This window comes from Gorilla gorilla, chromosome 1, assembly GCF_029281585.2.
Source record: "Gorilla gorilla gorilla isolate KB3781 chromosome 1, NHGRI_mGorGor1-v2.1_pri, whole genome shotgun sequence".
Lineage (NCBI taxonomy): Eukaryota > Metazoa > Chordata > Mammalia > Primates > Hominidae > Gorilla > Gorilla gorilla.
In genome coordinates, this window is record NC_073224.2 from 155650774 (window position 1) to 155668548 (window position 17775).

Below are 17775 nucleotides of genomic sequence, written 5' to 3' on the forward strand. Positions count from 1 at the left end.
CTATCAACCTATCACCTAGGTATTAAGCCCAGCATGCATTAGCTATTTTTCCTAATGCTCTCCTTCTCCCCAACCCACCCCTGACAGGCCCCAGTGTGTGTTGTTCCCCTCCCTGTGTCCATGTGTTCTCATTCTTCAGCTCCCACTTACAAGTAAGAACATGCAGTGTTTGGTTTTCTGTTCTTGCATTAGTTTGCTGAGGATAATGGCTTCCAGCTCCATCCATGTCCCTGCAAATGACATGGTCTCATTCCTTTTCAGGGCTTCACAGCATTCCATGGTGTCTATGTACCATGTTTTCTTTATCCAGTCTATCATTGATGGGCATTTGGGTTAATTCCATGTCTTTGCTATTGTGAATAGTGCTGCAATGAACAGACATGTGCATGTATCTTCAGGATAGAATGATTTATATTCCTTTGGGCATATACCCAGTAATGGGACTGCTGAATCAAATGGTATTCCTGATTCTAGGTCTTTGAGGAATTGCCACACTGTCTTCCAAAATGGTTGAACTAATTTACATTCACACTGACAGTGTAAAAGCATTCCTATTTCTCCACAACCTTGCCAGCATCTGTTGTTTCTTGACTGTTTAATAATTGCCATTCTGACTGGTGTAAGATGGTATCTCATTGTGGTTTTGATTTGCATTTACCTAATAATCTGTGATGTTGAGTTTTTTTCATGTTTCTTGGCTGCACTAATGTCTTCTTCTGATAAGTGTTTTTTCATGTCCTTTGCCCAGTTTTTAATGGGGTTGTTTGTTTTTTTCTTGTAAATTTGTTTAAATTCCTTGTAGATTCTGGATATTAGACCTTTGTCAGATGGAGAGATTGCAAAATTTTTCTCCCACTCTATAGGTTACCTGTTCACTCTGATGATAGTTTCTTTTGTGGTACAGAAGCTCTTTTGTTTAATTAGATCCCATTTGTCAATTTTTGCTTTTGTTGCAATTGCTTTTGATGTTTTCATCATGAAATCTTTGTCCATGCCTATGTCCCGAATAGTATTGCCTAGATTTTCTTCTAGGGTTTTTATAGTTTGGGGTTTTACATTTAAGGTTTTAATCCATCTTGAGTTAATTTTGTATAAGGTGTAAGGAAGGGGTCTAGTTTCAGTTTTCTGCATGTGGCTAGCCAGTTCTCCCAGCACCATTTATTAAATAGAGAATCCTTTCCCCATTGCTTGTTTTTGTCAGGTTTGTCAAAGATCAGATGATTGTAGATGTGTGGTCTTATTTCTGAGTTCTCCATTCTGTTCCATTGGTCTAGGTGTCTGTTTTTATACCAATACCATGCTGTTTTGGTTACTGTGGCCTTACAGTATAGTTTTAAGTCTGGTAGCATGATGCCTCCAACTTTGTTCTTTTTGCTTAGGATTGTCTTGGCTATATGAGCTTTTTTTGATGTTGTTCTTCCATCTGAATTTTAAAATAGTTTCTTGTAATTCTGTGAAGGGTCTTTCAATGTTAGCCTTTTCAAAATTTATCTTTGGACTTAAGAACTAAACTAAGCAGCAGCATCAAAACAACAAATGCTTTTAAAAAGGGAGCTGCTGGTTGCTCTTTTTGCAGGACACACAACTACAGATTTCCCAGGCTTCTTTGAAACTTAATGTGTCCATGTGACTAAGCTCTGGCCAATGAGATGAGAAGGGATGATGCATGCCTCTCTCAGGCCCATAAAACTACCTGCACAGTCTTCTTACTCTTTTTCCTTATGCTAACTTATGTCAATGCCCAGATTATCTTGAAAGCTATTTAACTGATAACAAGGCCTCCTTCACCTGGGTCTTTGAATGACAGTGAAGCAGAAAATCCCCACCAGCTACCTTGGACTATCTGTATGAGCAAGAAATAAAATTCTACTATAATTAAGCCATTATATACTACTGGTCATATCTGTTGCTCTACTTTAATACACCAACCATTTCTACAATTTCCCCTTCACTTTTACAACCTCTTCTTATCATGTCATCAACCAGAAGAGTCCTATCTCTGCAACACTGAAAGCCCAACATCCTGATCTGTCTCTCACTCCTCACTCTCATTAAACCCATTTTTTTTTATGTCAACTCCACTTTCTCCAGGGTTATCAGTCCCTTTCTGACTCCTCTTTCATACCAAGTCTGAACCCAATGATTGACCAGGGAGCTATTCTTTTATTAGCCCTCTATAAAGTAGCCCTCTTAAGCCATTAGATTTTGCAGTGTCCATGCCACAAACCCCCCATCCAGGATGAGTCCAGCAATCCAGCTTCTCTAACTCCTCTACCTAGTGCAGCTGGGGAAAAAAATCAAGGAACCATGAAGATGAAACACTACACATTTGCAGTGTACCAATCTCAGCTGGCCAGTAGAATACCTCAACTGTTCTTTTGTTATCCTTGGTCATTGCCCTCTCCCATTCCCCTTGGTGGCCATTCTTAACCTTCACTGCTGTCCTCCAGTTCCTTATTAAATCTCTATCAATCCCCATCTACCCCAAGCAGAGGAGCTTGACTCTTGTTTAGCAAAGGAAATAGAGGCTGTAAGGAACTCCGTTAATGTCCATGAAGACAAAGTGTATTAGTTAGGGTTCTCCAGAGAAACAGAACCAATGAGATACTGGTTAGATATGACCAACCTGCATGCTGGGAAAACAGGAAAGCTAGTGGTATAATTCAGTCCAAGTCTGAAAGACTGAGAATGGGAGGGTGAGGTGGGGCTGATGATATAAGTCCAGTCAGAGTCTGAAGGCCTGAGAACCAGAAGCTCTGATTTCTAAGGGCAGGAGATGATAGCTGTCTCAGGTCAAACAGAGTGATTTACCCTTTCTCCACATTTTTGTTCTATTAGGGCCATCATGGGATGAGGTGATATTCACCCACATCAGTTAGGGCCATCTTCTTTATCCAGCCTACTGATTCAAATACTACTCTCCTTCACAAACACTCCCACAGACACCCCCAGAAATAATGCTTTACCAGCCATCTGGGCATCTCTTAGCCCAGTCAAGATGATACATTAACCATCACATAAGAACAATCTTATTTATATCTGTGCACAACTTCACCTATGCTCCCAACTCAGAGGAAGAGAACCCTGTCTTGCTTGGTGCTAATTACTTAATATTTTTTAAAATAAAATACTTGAATATTTTATTTACCAAATTGAATCATGACATATATTATGGCTGGCATTACATTTTAAAAACTTTATTGGGATAAAATTCATATAACATGAAATATGCCATTTTGACCATTTTTAAGTATACGGTCACATTGATTACATTTATAGTGTTATGCAATTATTGCCGCTATCTATTTTAAAAACACTTCCACCATCTCAAAAAGAAATTATCCACACATTACTTAATAACTCCCTACTCCCCCAAGCCTCTGGTAACTTTTAATCTATGTTGTATCTCTATGAATTTGCCTATTTTAGACATTTCGTGTAAGTGGAATTATGCAATATTTGTCTGGTTTATTTCATTTAACATGCTTTCAAGGTTTATCCATGTCGTAGCACATATAAGAACTTCATTCCTTTTTATGGTTGAATAATATTCCATTATATGTATACAGCACATTTTAAAAATCAATTCATCTGTTCATGGACACTCGGAATATTTCCACCTTTGGTTATTGTGAACAATGCTGTAATAACCACAGCACAAGTACAAGTATCTGTTTAATTCCCTCTTTTCAATTCTTTTGGGTGGAATTGCTGGGTCCTACAGTAAAGCTATGCTTAAGTTTTTGAGAATCTACCAAATTATTTTCCACAACAGATGCACTATTTTATAGTTCAACCAGCAATGTACAAAGAAATTTCTCCACATCCTTGCTCCTCCATATTCTTTTGATCTCATCCCTTTCTATATCCTCAGGGAGTTTGCTTCACTTAACTTTCCTCAATTTATTTCAATTTTAATCTATCCAATTCTTTTAGCTACTTTCCTGGATGTGAGTAAGTCTGGATGTCTCCTCTCTTAGAAGAGAACTCTCTTGCCTACATGACTCTCCCTCCAGTTGCTGCTTCTCCCTTACTGGCCTGCCTCCCACTCACTCCTCAACTTGGAGAGAAAGTTCCTCCCCAGCTGATGTGTGTGCACCCTGACATGCTGCTGTGGCTGCTGGCATGCATGAGCAAGCACAGATCCCGTTGCCACTGCCCCAGTGAAACTCTGTGGCCAGCAACCCTCATTGGAGTGTTGTGGCCAGCAGACAGGGAATACCTCGACCCCTCCAGTAAAGCAGGTTCTAACCACAAGGGGCCAGAGAACAAAGCTGTGGCCCGGTACCAACCCCCTAGAGTTACAGCATGCAGCCCAGAAGTGCCAAGCTGAGCCTTGTCCCCCTAAAATCTTGCGGAAATGAAGCCAATCACCTTATACCACAATCAAAGCCTGAAGGGCATTAAAGAAGATAAAGGCAAAAAAAACACATCCAAAGGACAGCAATTTCAAAGACTGAAGAAGAATGAGCCCACAGAGATGAAAAAATAAAAAAATAAAAAACACAAAAAACAAAAAACAAAACAAAACAAAAAAACCTAGTGCAATAACTCTGGCAACTCAAAAAGTCAGAGTGTCTTCTTATCTCCAAATGACTGTACTAGTTCCCCAATAATTGTTCTTAACCAGACTGAAATGGCTGAAATGACAGACATATAAGTCAGAATATAGATAGGCATGAAGATCATTGAGGTTCAAGAGAAAGTTAAAGCAAAATCCAAGGAATCTAAGGTATATATGGGAGCTGAAAGATGAAATGGTCATTTTAAGAAGAATCAAACTGATCTGGCAGAGCTGAAAAACTTACTTCAAGAGTTTCATAATACAGTCTCAGCAGAATAGATCAAGCTGAGGAAAGATTCTCAGAGCTTGAAGACTGGCTGATATGGTTTGGCTGTGATCCCACCGAAATCTCGTCTTGAATTCCCACATGTTGTGGGAGGGGCCCAGTGGGAGGTAATTTAATCATGGGGTCAGGTCTTTCCCATGCTGTTCTCAGGATAGTGAATAAGTCTCAGGAGATCTAATGGTTTTAAAAAGAGGAGTTCCCAGCCGGGCACGGTGGCTCATGCCTGTAATCCCAGCAATTTGGGAGGCCGAGGCAGGTGGATCACCTGAGGTCAGGAGTTTGAGACCAGCCTGGCTAATGTGGTGAAACCCTGTTTCTACTAAAAATACAAAAATTAGCTGGGTATGATGGCAGGCACATGTAATCCTAGCTACTGAGGAAGCTGAGGCAGAAGAATCACTTGAACCGGGAGGCGGAGGTTGGAGCGAGCTGAGATCACGCCATTGCACTCCAGCCTGGGTGACAGAGTGAGACTCCGTCTTAACAAAAAAAAAAAAAAAAAAAAAAAGAGAGATGAGTTCCCCTGTACCAGCTCTCTCTCTTTTTGCCTGCTGCCATCCACATAAGGTGTGACTTGCTCCTCCTTGCCTTCCTCCATGGTTGTGAGGCCTCCCCAGCCGTGTGGAACTGTAAGTCCAATTAAACCTCTTTTCTTTGGTACATTGCCCAGTCTTGGATATGTCTTTATCAGCAGTGTGAAATAGACTACTACAGTAAGTTGGTACTAGTAGAGTGGGGCATTGCTGAAAAGATACACAAAAATGTGGAAGTGACTTTGAAACTGGGTAACAGGCAGAGGTTGGAGGGCTCAGAAGGAGACAGGAAAATGTGGGAAAGTTTGGAACTTCCTAGAGACTTGTTGAATGACTTTGACAAAAATGCTGATAGTGATATGAACAATAAGGTATAGGCTGAGGTGGTCTCAGATGGAGATGAGGAACTTGTTGGGAACTAGAGCAAAGGTGACTTTTGTTATATTTTAGCAAAGAGACTGGTGGCATTTTGCCCCTGCCCTAGAGATTTGTGGAACTTTGAACTTGAGAGAGATGATTTAGGGTATCTGGTAAAAGAAATTTCTAAGTAGCAAAGCCTTCAAGAAGTGACTTAGGTGTTGTTAAAGGCATTCAGTTTTATAAGGGAAACAGAGCAAAAAAGTTCAGAAAATTTGCACCCTGACAATGTGATAGAAATGAAAATCCCATTTTCTGAGGACAGACTCAAGCCAGTTGCAGAAAACTGCATAAGTAATGAACAGCCAAATGTTAATCCCTAAGACAATGGGGAAAATGTCTCCAGGGCATGTCAGAGGTCTTCATGGCAGCTCCTGCCATCACAGGAGGGCCTAGGAGGAAAAGGTGGTTTTGTGGGCCAGACCCAGGGTCCTCATGCTATGTGCAGCGTAGGGACTGGTGCCCTGTGTCCCAGCCACTCCAGCCATGGCTGAAAGGGACCAATGTAGAGCTTGGGTCGTGGCTTCAGAGGGTGCAAGCCTCAAGCTTTGGCAGCTTCCATGTGGTGTTGAACCTGCAAGTGCAGAGAAGTCAAGAATTGAGGTTTGGGAATCTCTGCCTAGATTTCAGAAGATGTATGGAAATGCCTGGATGTCCAGGCAGAAGTTTGCTGCAAGGGCGGGGCTTTCATGGAGAATCTCTGCTAGGGCAGTGTGGAGGGAAATGTGGGGTGGGAGCTCCCATATAGAGTCCCTACTGAGGTACCACCTAGTGGAGCTGAGAGAAGAGGGCCACCATCCTCCAGACCCCAGAATGGTAGATCCACTGACAGCTTGCACCGTGCACCCAGAAAAGCCGCAGACACTCAATACTAGCCCATGAAAGCAGCCAGGAGGGAGGCTGTACCCTGCATAGCCACAGAGGCAGAGCTTTCCAAGACCATGGGAACCCACCTCTTGCATCAGCATGACCTGGATTTGAGACATGGAGTCAAAGGAGATCATTTTGGAGCTTAAAGATTTGACTGCCCTGCTGGATTTTGAACTTGCTTGGGGGCCTGTAGCCCCTATGTTTTGGCCAATTTCTCCCATTTGGAATGGCTGTATTTACGTAATGCCTGTACCCCCACTGTATCTGGAAGTAACTAACTGCTTTTGATTTTACAGGCTCATAGGTAGAAGAGACTTGCCTTGTCTTGGATGAGACTTTGGACTGTGGACTTTTGAGTTAATGCTGAAATGAGTTAAGACTTTGGGGGACTGTTGGGAAGGCATGATTGGTTTTGAAATGTGAGGATGTGAGATTTGGGAGGGGCCAGGGGTGCAGTGATATGGTTTGGCTGTGTCCCCACCCAAATCTCATCTTGAATTCCCACATGTTGTTGGAGGGACCCGGTGGGAGGTAATTGAATCATGAGGGCAGGTCTTTCTCCTGCTCTTCTCATGACAGTGAATAAGTCTCAGGAGATCTGACGGTTTTAAAAAGAGGAGTTCCCCTCAAAAGCTCTCTCTCTTTTTGCCTGCTGCCATCCACGTAAGATGTGACTTGCTCCTGGTTGCCTTCCGCCATGATTGTGAGGCCTCCCTCCCCAGCCATGTGGGACTGTAAGTCCAATTAAACCTTTTCTTTTGTAAACTGCCCAGTCTCAGCAATTTACATGTCTTTATCAGCAGTGTGAAAATGGACCAATACACTGGCTCTCTGAAATAACTCAGTCAGACAAAAATAAAGAAAAAAATTTAAAAAGAATGAACAAAACTGTTAAGAAATATGGGATTATGTGAAGAGACCAAATCTACAACTCATTGGTGTCCCTGAAAGAGAGGGCAAGAAAGCAAGCAACTTCGAAAATACATTTGAGGATATTGTCCATGAAAGTTTCCCCAACCTTGCTAGAGAGGGCAACAGTGAAATTCAGGAAATGCAGACAGCCCTTGTGAGATGCTATACAAAATGACCATCCCCTAGACACATAGTCATCAGATTCACCAAGGTTGAAATGAAATTAAAAATGTAAAAGGCAGATAAAGACAAGGGGCAAGTCACCTACAAATGGAACCCCATCAGGCTAACAGCAGACTTTTCAGCAGAAACCCTGCAAGCCAGAAGATATTGGGGGCCTACATTCAGCATTCTTAAAGAAAAGAAATTACAACTAAGAATTTCATATCCAGCCAAACTAAGTTTCCTAAGTGAAGGAGAAATAAGATCCTTTTCAGACAAGCAAATGCTAAGGGAATTAGTTACCACTAGACCAGCCTTTCGAGAAGTCCTTAAGGGAGTGCTAAATAAGGAGAGAAAAGGCCATTACTGACTGCCACAAAAACACACTTAAGTACATAGACCCACTGACACTATAAGTCAACTACACAATCAAGTCTGCCTAATAACCCCCTAACAATACAATGACAGAATCAAATCCATACATATCAATAGTAACCTTGAATGGAAACAGAGTAAATGTCTCAATTAAAAGTCACAGAGTGGCAAGTTGGATAAAGAAGCAAGACCCAACTGTATGCTGTCCTCAAGAGGCCCATCTTACATGTAATGACACGCACAGGCTCAAAGTAAAGGGATGATGAAAAATCTACCTAACAAATGGAAAACAGAAAAAAAGGAGGGTTTGCTATTCTAATTTCAGACAAAACAGACTTTAAACCAACAACTATTTAAAAAAAAAGACAAAGAAGCACATTACACGATAGTAAAGGGCTCAATTCAACAAGAAGATGTAACTATCCTAAGTATATATGCGCCCAAAACAGGAGCACCCAGATTCATAAGATGAGTTCTTAGAGACCTAAGAAGTGACTTAGATGACTACAAAATAATAGTGGGAGACTTCAACATCCTACTACCAGTTTAGACAGACCATCAAGGCAGACAACTAAGATATTCGGGACTTGAACTTAACACTTGACTAAATGGATCTAAAAGACATCTACAGAACTCTCCACCTCTAAGATGGCAGGATATATATTCTTCTCATCTGCACATGCGATATACTCTAAAACCGACCACACAATTAGCATAAAACAATTCTCAGCAAATTTAAAAAAAAAGGGAAATTATACCAACTGTACTCTCAAACCACAGCACGATAAAAATATATATCAGTAAGAGGAAGGTCACTCAAAACTGTACAGGAAATTAACCTGCTCCTGAATGAGTTTTGGGTAAACAAGGAGATTAAAGGAGAAATCAAGAAATTATGTGAAACTACTGAGAACAAAAATACAACATACCAGAATCTCTGGGACACAGCTAAAGCAGTGTTAAGAGGAAAGTTTATACTGTTAAGTGCCCACATCAAAAAGTTATAAAGATCTCAAATTAACCAACCTAACATTACACATAGAGGAACTAGAAAAACAAGAGCAAACCAACCCCAAGGCTACCAGAAGACAAGAAATAACTAAAATCTGAGCTGAACCGAATGAAACTGAGACATGAAAAACCATATAAAAGATGAACAAATCGAGGGGTTGGTCCTTTGAAAGAATAAATGACATATATAGACCATTAGCTAGACTAATAAAGAAGAAAGGAATGAATATCCAAATAAATATGATCAGAAATGACAAAGGGGACATTACCATCAACCACATAGAAATATTTTTTAAAAAACCCTCAGAGACTATTACAAACACCTGTATGCATACAAACTAGAAAACCTAGTTGAAATGGATAAATTCCTGGAAACACAACCTCCCAAGATTGAACAAGGAAGAAACTGAAGCCTTAAACAAACCAATAATGAGTTCTGAAATTGAATCAGGAATAAAAAGCCTACCAACCAGAAGCAGCCCAGGACCGGATGGATTTACAGCTGAATTCTACCAGATGTATAAAGAAGAGCTGGTACCATTCCTACTGAAACTATTCCCAAAAATTTAGGAGGAGGGACTCCTCCTTAACTCATTCTATGAGGCCAGAATCATTTTGATACTAGAACCTGGCAGAGATACAACAAAAAAAGAAAACTTCAGGCCAATATCCTTGATGAACATTGATACAAAAATCCCTAACAAAATACTAGCAAACTGAATCCAGCAGCATATCAAAAAGCTAATCTACCACAACCAAGTAGGCTTTATCCCTGGGAAGCAAGGTTCGTTCAACATATGCAGATCAATACATGTGATTCATCACATAAACGGACCCAAAACCCCAAGCCACAAGATCATCTCAATAGATGCAGAGAAGGCTTTCAATAAAATTCAACATCCCTTCATGTTAAAAATCCTTAACAAACTAGGCATCAAAGGTAAATACCTCAAAATAATAAGTGCCATCTTATTATTGACGTGACAAACCCACAGTCAGCATCACACTGCATGGGCAAAAACTGGAAGCATTCCCCTTGAGAACCAGAAGAAGACAAGGATGCCTACTCTCATTACTCCTATTCAACATAGTACTGGAAGTCCTATCCAGTGCAATCAGGCAAGAGAAAAAATAAAAGGCATCCAAATAAGAAGAAAGGGACTCAAACTATTCTTGTTTGCAGATGATATGATTCTATACCTAGAAAACCCCATAGTCTCTGACCAGAAGCTGCTTGAGCTGATAAACAACTTCAACAAAGTTTCAGTATACAAAATCAATGTGCAAAAATCAGTAGCATTCCTAACAACACACCCATACACTGATAGCACCTAAGCTGACAGCCAAATCAGGAATGCAATCCCATTCACAATTGCCACAAAAAGAATAAAATACCTAGAGATACAGCTAACCGGGGAGGTGAAAGATCTTTACAATGAGAATTACAAAACACTCCTCAAAGAAATCAGAGATGACACAAACAAATGGAACAACATTCCATGCTCTTAGATAAAAAGAATCGATATCACTAAAATGGCCATACTGCCCAAAACAATTTACAGATTCAATGCTATTTCTATAAAACCACCAATGACATTCTTCACAGAACTGGAGAAAACTATTCTAACGTTCATATGGAACCAAAAAAGAGCCCAAACAGCCAAGGGAATCCTAAGCAAAAAGAAGCTGGAGGAATCACATTGCCTGACTTCAAACTGCACTAAAGGCTACAGTAACCAAAATAGCATGGTACACATAGACCAATGTAACAGACTAGAGAGTACAGAAATAAAGCTGTACATCTATAACCATCTGAGCTTTGACAAAGTCGACAAAAACAAGTGATGGGGAAAGGACTTCCTATTCAACAAATGGTGCTGGGATAACTGGCTAGCCATATGCAGAAGATTGAAACTGGACCCATTACTTACATCATATATAAAAATCAATTCAAGATAGTTTAGAGACTTAAATGTAAAGCCTAAAAGTATAAAAATCCTGGAAGATAAACTAGGAAATACCATTCTGGACATAGGCCCTGGCAAAGATTTCATGATAAAGACACCAAAAGCAATTGCAACAAAAACAAAAATTGACAGATAGGACCTAATTAAACTAAAGAGTTTCTGCATAGCAAAATAACTATCAACAGGGCAAACAAACAACCTACAAAATGGGAGAAAATATTTGTAAACTATGAGTCCAACAAAGGTTTAATATTCAGAATCTATAAGAAACTTAACAACAAGCAAGAAAACAAACAACCCATTACATATTGGGCAAAGGACATGAACAGACACATCACAAAAGAAGTCATAAATATGTCTAATAAGCATATGAAAAAATGTTCAACATCGTTGATCATTAGAGAAATGCAAATCAAAACAACAAGACACCATCTTGCACTAGTTAGAATGGCTATTATTAAAAAATAATAAAAACAGATGCTGGTGAGGTTGCTTAGAAAAGGGAATACTTATACAGCAGTAGTGCTGGGAATGTAAATTAGTTCAGCCATTGTGGAGAGAAGTTTGGTGATTTCTCAAAGAACTTAAAACAGAACTACCATTCAACCTGGCAATCCCATTACTGTGTATATTCCCAAAAGAATGTAAGTTGTTCTACCATAAAGACACATGCACCTGTATGTTCACTGCAGTACTATTTGCAATAGGAAAGATATGAAATCCACCTAAGTGCCTATCAACAGTAGACTGGATAAAGAAAATGTGGCACATATACACCATGGAATACTACATAGCCATTAAAAAAGAATAAGATCATGTCCTGTGCAGCAACATGGATGGAGCTGGAGGTCATTATCCTATGCGAACTAATGCAGGAACAGAAAACCAAATACCTTATGTTCTCATAAGTGGGAGCTAATCATTGAGCACATATGGACATGAAGAAAGGAACAATAGACACTGGGGCCTACTTGAGGGTGGAGGGTGGGAGGAGGGTAGACTGAAAAACTGCCTATTGGATACTATGCTTATTACTTGGGTGATGGAATAATCTGTACCATAAACCCCCATGACACACAATTTACCTATATAACAAACCTGCACCTGTACCCATGAATCTAAAATAAAAGTTTAAAAACTTCAACAAGTTTTTTCCTTATCAGTTTTCAATTTTCTTGGCTGCTTTCTTATTGCTAGCATTACCCACTTATTTGTGATTTCACCTTTTTTCTAAATTTTCATGGGTTGAAAGGACACATCAGCAGAGATTGAGTTGCCACTTCCCCTGTTCATTATGCTACAAAATATTTTAAGCATTTCAGTAACCTTCAATTGTTAAAAATTATCAGGCATCAAAGCACCTCAAATATTTTCAATACTTGGTATTATTAGATGCTGATGAAGTAAATCAAGTTATTCTCAATTTGTGAGGTTTTAATTGGTCTAATTCAAAGCCAGATTTGCCATGAAAGCTAATGATGTTTAAGTTTCACCTTAACAAGTTTGTATCCATAATTTTGTAATTTTTTTTTTTAAACCAAGGAGGGCTGTTAGAATTGCATAAACTTTAGGCTCCACAGAACCTGGATTTGTCTCTGTTCTAATTAGAAATCTCCATCTAGAATCACTACAAGTGAATTCGATTTGGCCGTGATTAGAACACTATGCTCAGGGTTGCTCTGATTGGCATCCCCACCCTACAATTCCATTTTGAGGTAGTTAGCATTACTTGGCAATATGTAGCCATAAGAAATTTTATTTATTTTTTATTAAGCCAGTTACTTCAGAAACTTATCAAAAGTTAGCAATAAGTCATCTGTAAAGAGATGTCAATCTTTGCATTTCAAATGAATGACTTAAGCAACCAGTTGGGCATTTCAGAGTAAAGATACTATTCTTATTCATGTGGTTTGAGAAAAATGAAGAGATAAGAGAGTAAAATTAATTTGTCACCTTGAGTTGCATATTATTTTGTCATGATTATCTCAGAGATACATATTGTTCTAGAAATAAAACCACGAATGTTGCTTATAAGTTTGAGAAATCTGAAAAATATGAACTATATGACATTGATTGAATGGCAGATCTGTCTTCCATCTTCTTCTTATATATTCTAAGTATGTGAGTCAAACAGACAAAGACATAGAAATGAAGTGACTACACCACAACGGGCAGAGCTGTCTTTGTGACTTGCAATTAGGGTCCAATTTGAGTGGTGAAGTTACTGTACTAGATTGCCACAGTTCCTTAAATGGCAACTAAAAGCACTGCCCATAGTTGGCTTTACAACAGAGAATGCTGCTCATTTAGCCTTCAGAGTCTGACAAAGCAAACTTTATCCTAAATGTTCTCTGTGAGGAAGGGAAGGATGCTTTTGAACAAGATTAGTCAAAATAGTGTCTTATAAACCAAAGCTCTTAGCAAAGTAAAATTCTTGAGGTACCTTTGACTCTTGAAAGCTAAGCAGCCCATACCCATGGACAAGTGCCATTAAAAACAAAAAATCTATTCACAAAAGTTCAACTGCGTCTCAAGTGGTTTTGTGCCCTGTGTTGTGCACTGAAAGCATACTTCTTGAGGACCAGTTTTAAGATTACATATTTCGACTCTTAAAGCAGGAGCTTGAGCAGTATTCCGTTTGTTTAACTCAGTATTAACTTTATAGAAATCTGAGTCCTAGAAAGGCAAATTCTCCAGGACCATCCACTAACCATGAGAAAACTGGAAGAAAACATATCAGAAGTCATGACTTTCACTCATTCCCTTCACCACAGCCTAAAATGTTTGTCTGCTAGAAGGCGGTTGGGAAAATAGCCCCCACACCACAGTGTCTGTGGGAAAGAGAGATGGTACTGACAAGGCTGTAATCACTACCTTCTCCAGGGCTCCCACTGCCTCCTGCTCTCATAGGCCAGTGAACCCTTTGGATTGCTAGCTGAATGAGTGCAGTATGCCAGACTCTCTACATGGTGAGCAACTGCAACCCTGATGACACAGACCACATGCCAACCCAAGGAGTAGCGACATCACTGTCCAAAACATACATGCTATTGACACTGGGTTATTTGTGATGGGCTAGGCAGGGACTTAGGCCTTCATTCTTGATGATTCTTTTGACTTGTAATTGCTACTAACACAGAAGACTCAAAAGAGGATTGCCAGAAGAAAATTTGATGAAGATAATTGCAGCAGATGAAAACTTAATGGAAATCATTGTTCTGTGGCAGTGGGGTGCCTGCACAGGGAAAAGGAGGTTAGGCAAACACCACCACCTTAATCCAGCTGCTTCTCCATACCACAGGAACACAGGACAAATCTTGCCCTCTGATAAGTCTTGCTCAATGGCCTGACATTTTCCAAGAGGTCATGCTGCTAGAAAGCCACATCCAAGTCTAGTTGCTACAGCCATACAGTTTCCAATACTGTGCTATGAGACCATACCATAAAGATAGATACTGTCCTGGAAGTCAGGCCATCTGATGGTGGACATGTTTGCCATCAATACCAGTATTTTAGTCAGTTCAGGCTGCTAGGACAAGATACCGTAGATTGGGCAGCATAAACAATAGATATTTCTCACAGTTCTAGAAGCTGGAGGTCCAAGACCAGGGTGCCAGCATGGTTGGGTTCTTGGTGAGGGCTCTCTTCCTGGCTTGTAGAAGGCTGTCTTGCTGTATCCTTACACCTGAGAGTAAGCTCTCTGGTGTCTTGTTCTCTTCTTATAAGAGCATTGATCTCATCATGGGGGTTCCATCCTCATGACCTCATCTAAACCTAATTACCTCCCAAAGATCCCACCTCCTAATATCCTCACTGTGGGTTAGGTTTTCAACATAAGAGTTTTCGGGGGACATAAACATTCAGCTCATAATAGCCATGAAACAATAAGCTCCCCACATCACTGGCAACCGTGCTGCCCTTTCTGGACTTGCCCTTTTCAAAAGTGGTTTAGGGGATGCTCTCCATCCCTGTCCTGCTTCTGTCAAGTGGAAGGGCAAAGCTTTCCTGAGGAGAGTTTAAGGAGGCAGTTGTTCTAATTGTTTCTCAGCTGCTGTGACCTTGCATGTACCTGCATGTACCTTGGAAGGGCCATGTGCTTGGGCTGGAAATGGCCTGCATTTTCTCATCAGGATGATGAGTGGGTGCTAACCAACTAGGTTCATTGCCAGGAAGACTCCAGAGGTAAAATGCTGATGCCCTCTGTAGTGTGATGATGGAAGAGGCAGGTTAACATGGTGGAGGATCCAATCCTCAGTCCTCATGAATATCACAGCAGCGACTTATCTTACCATCCTAAGCCTGGCCAGTGATTCCCTCCCTGCCCTCCAGTCCTTTAATGAGAAAAGGAGAAATGATATTTGAATCACTGCCAGAGACAAATTCAAGGCAGACTCTTCCCTGACCCAATCACCCTTCCATGAGAACGAAGAAACTCAAGCTTCTGGACCATGCTTGCAAAACTCTGATCCTTTGAGAATTCATTTCTCAGGCTTCCGAGTTGGCAGGTTGAACATAGTAGCAAGACGATGCTCACTTCTCCCTTGAAGGATTTCTGAATGAAATGCTTTAGAAGAGTTTATTCCCGTTATGGTTCCCAGTGTCCATGGGGACAGAATGAGATCGTCCATGGGAGAAAGTGCCCGCTCGTGGGCCAGGCTCAGAGCTGGCAGTCCCATTTCTGAGGTAAGTCACAGAACCTGGAAGGTCCAGAGACCATCGTGTGCCCCCAGCCTGGGATGTCTGCCTCCAAGGAGTCTGAGCAAAAGCTCAACCTGCAAAGGGCTTTTGGTCAGCTGGGAATCTGGCCAAGAGACCTTTTAGCTAAGTATTTTTTTGTTAACCATTTACAATATTATCTAAATTTAATTTTAGAAGAGTGCTATTCAATTGCTGTGACACAAATGGACACTGTACCAGTGAAAAACAAAATAAAATATGTTCCAGCTGATCAGCAGCCTTCCACTTTCCAACCTGAGCAGTTTTTTCCATCACAATTCATAAAAGCTTTTCAAACATAAAGAAAACTCATCAGAGTTTTATAGTAAATACCCATATTCTGAACACCAAATGCTACAATTAACATTTCCTATACTTGCTTTACCACATATATGTCCACATAGTCACCCTTCTATTTAATTGCCAATGCATATGTTTGATGCATTTTAAATTGAGTTGTATATATCAGTATACTTTCCCCTAAAGACTTCTGTTTTTATACCACTGTTTAGGTGTTTTTCATGATTCTTTTCTTTTTGAAGCAAAATGTATATGTTCTGTAATGCACAAACCTGAATCATTTGCATATGCCTGTGTATAAGCAAGCAGTGACCCATGCATACCTGTAACCCAAGCCTGTATCAAGATACAGAATGTTACAATCACCCAGAAATTTCCCTCATACTCCTTCCCAGTCATTTTCCACCCCCACCCAGCCAGAGGTAACCCCTGTTCTGATTGTTTTTTTTTTTTTTACCACTGATTGATTTTCCTGTTCTGAAACCTTATCTAAATGGAACCATTCAGTATGAACTCAGTTATGTAAGGTTTCTCTCAATCAGTAATATGTTTTTGAGACTCATGCAAATGGCTGCACATAACAGTAGTTCATTCCTTTTTATTACTGTGGAGTATTCCACTGTATGAATATATCACAGTTTGTGTATTCATTCCCCTATTGATGTACACCTAGGCTTCAAATTTTTGACCATTGTGATAAAGCTAGTAAGAACAATTTTGTACAAATCTTTTTACAGACATGTGTTTTCATTTCCCTTGGGTAAATACCCAGGAGTAAAACTGCTGCATCAAGGGGTAGATGTCTGAATGTTGATTTCACAGTCTCACCAACAACAAAAGAGTTCCAGTTGCTCCACATCCTCGTGAATGTTTAATATTATCAACCTTTCTCATTTTAGCTCTTCTGGTAGGCATGAAGAAATTTAAGCTGCTATTTTAGCAGGTTTTCCAAATTAGGAAAAAAATACTTATGTGCAAAGATCAAGTCTGAAGTAAATATAGGTTGAAGGAAATCTAGAAATTGGCGTGTGCAATTTTAGAAAAGTTTACCTTATCCAAACTCAGGCCATACAGCTAATAGTTTGAGAGAATGAACAATGGCTGAAGGGTTATGGAACAAGCAGCCAGACACATTTTTCAGTTTTTAATTCTCCCTACAATATTATGATATTAGAAAAGAAAATGTAATGCTTAGAAAACTGCAGCCTTCGTTGGTAGAGAAATAAGAACTCTGTGTTTACCCACAGAACTGGCCTGGTGTGAACCACACTGTGTTGCCCCCACTTGCCTCCTCAGGTCAAAGCCCCCTGAAGACCAACCCTGCAAACCTAGCACAGCCTGCAACATGGAGCTATGAATCACCTAGACAATTGGGATGGACTCCTGCCACTTTCTCCCTCTTTCTGATACTGTCCCTGGACCTGAGGAAAAGGAAATCCCATTTTTTGAGCATCAACACTATGCCAGAACCTATCATAGGCACTGTGCGTATATTGTCCACTAATACTCACAACAACATCCTTATAAAGTTATTGACAGTCTGATGTTATAGATATGAAACCAAGACTCAGAGAGACATAGTAATGTGCCTAGGGTCACATAGAGATAGAAGAACCAGGATTCGACTATCAATCCTGTGCTTTTTCCACTCTACCTTGCTAA

At 40.1% G+C, this 17775-nt stretch overlaps 1 protein-coding gene across 3 annotated transcripts in view; it reads right to left on the reverse strand.

Moving 5' to 3' along the window:
- SAMD13 (sterile alpha motif domain containing 13) overlaps positions 1 to 17775 on the reverse strand; it is a 52536-nt gene that overhangs the window by 7041 nt on the left and 27720 nt on the right. The window lies entirely within an intron of this gene.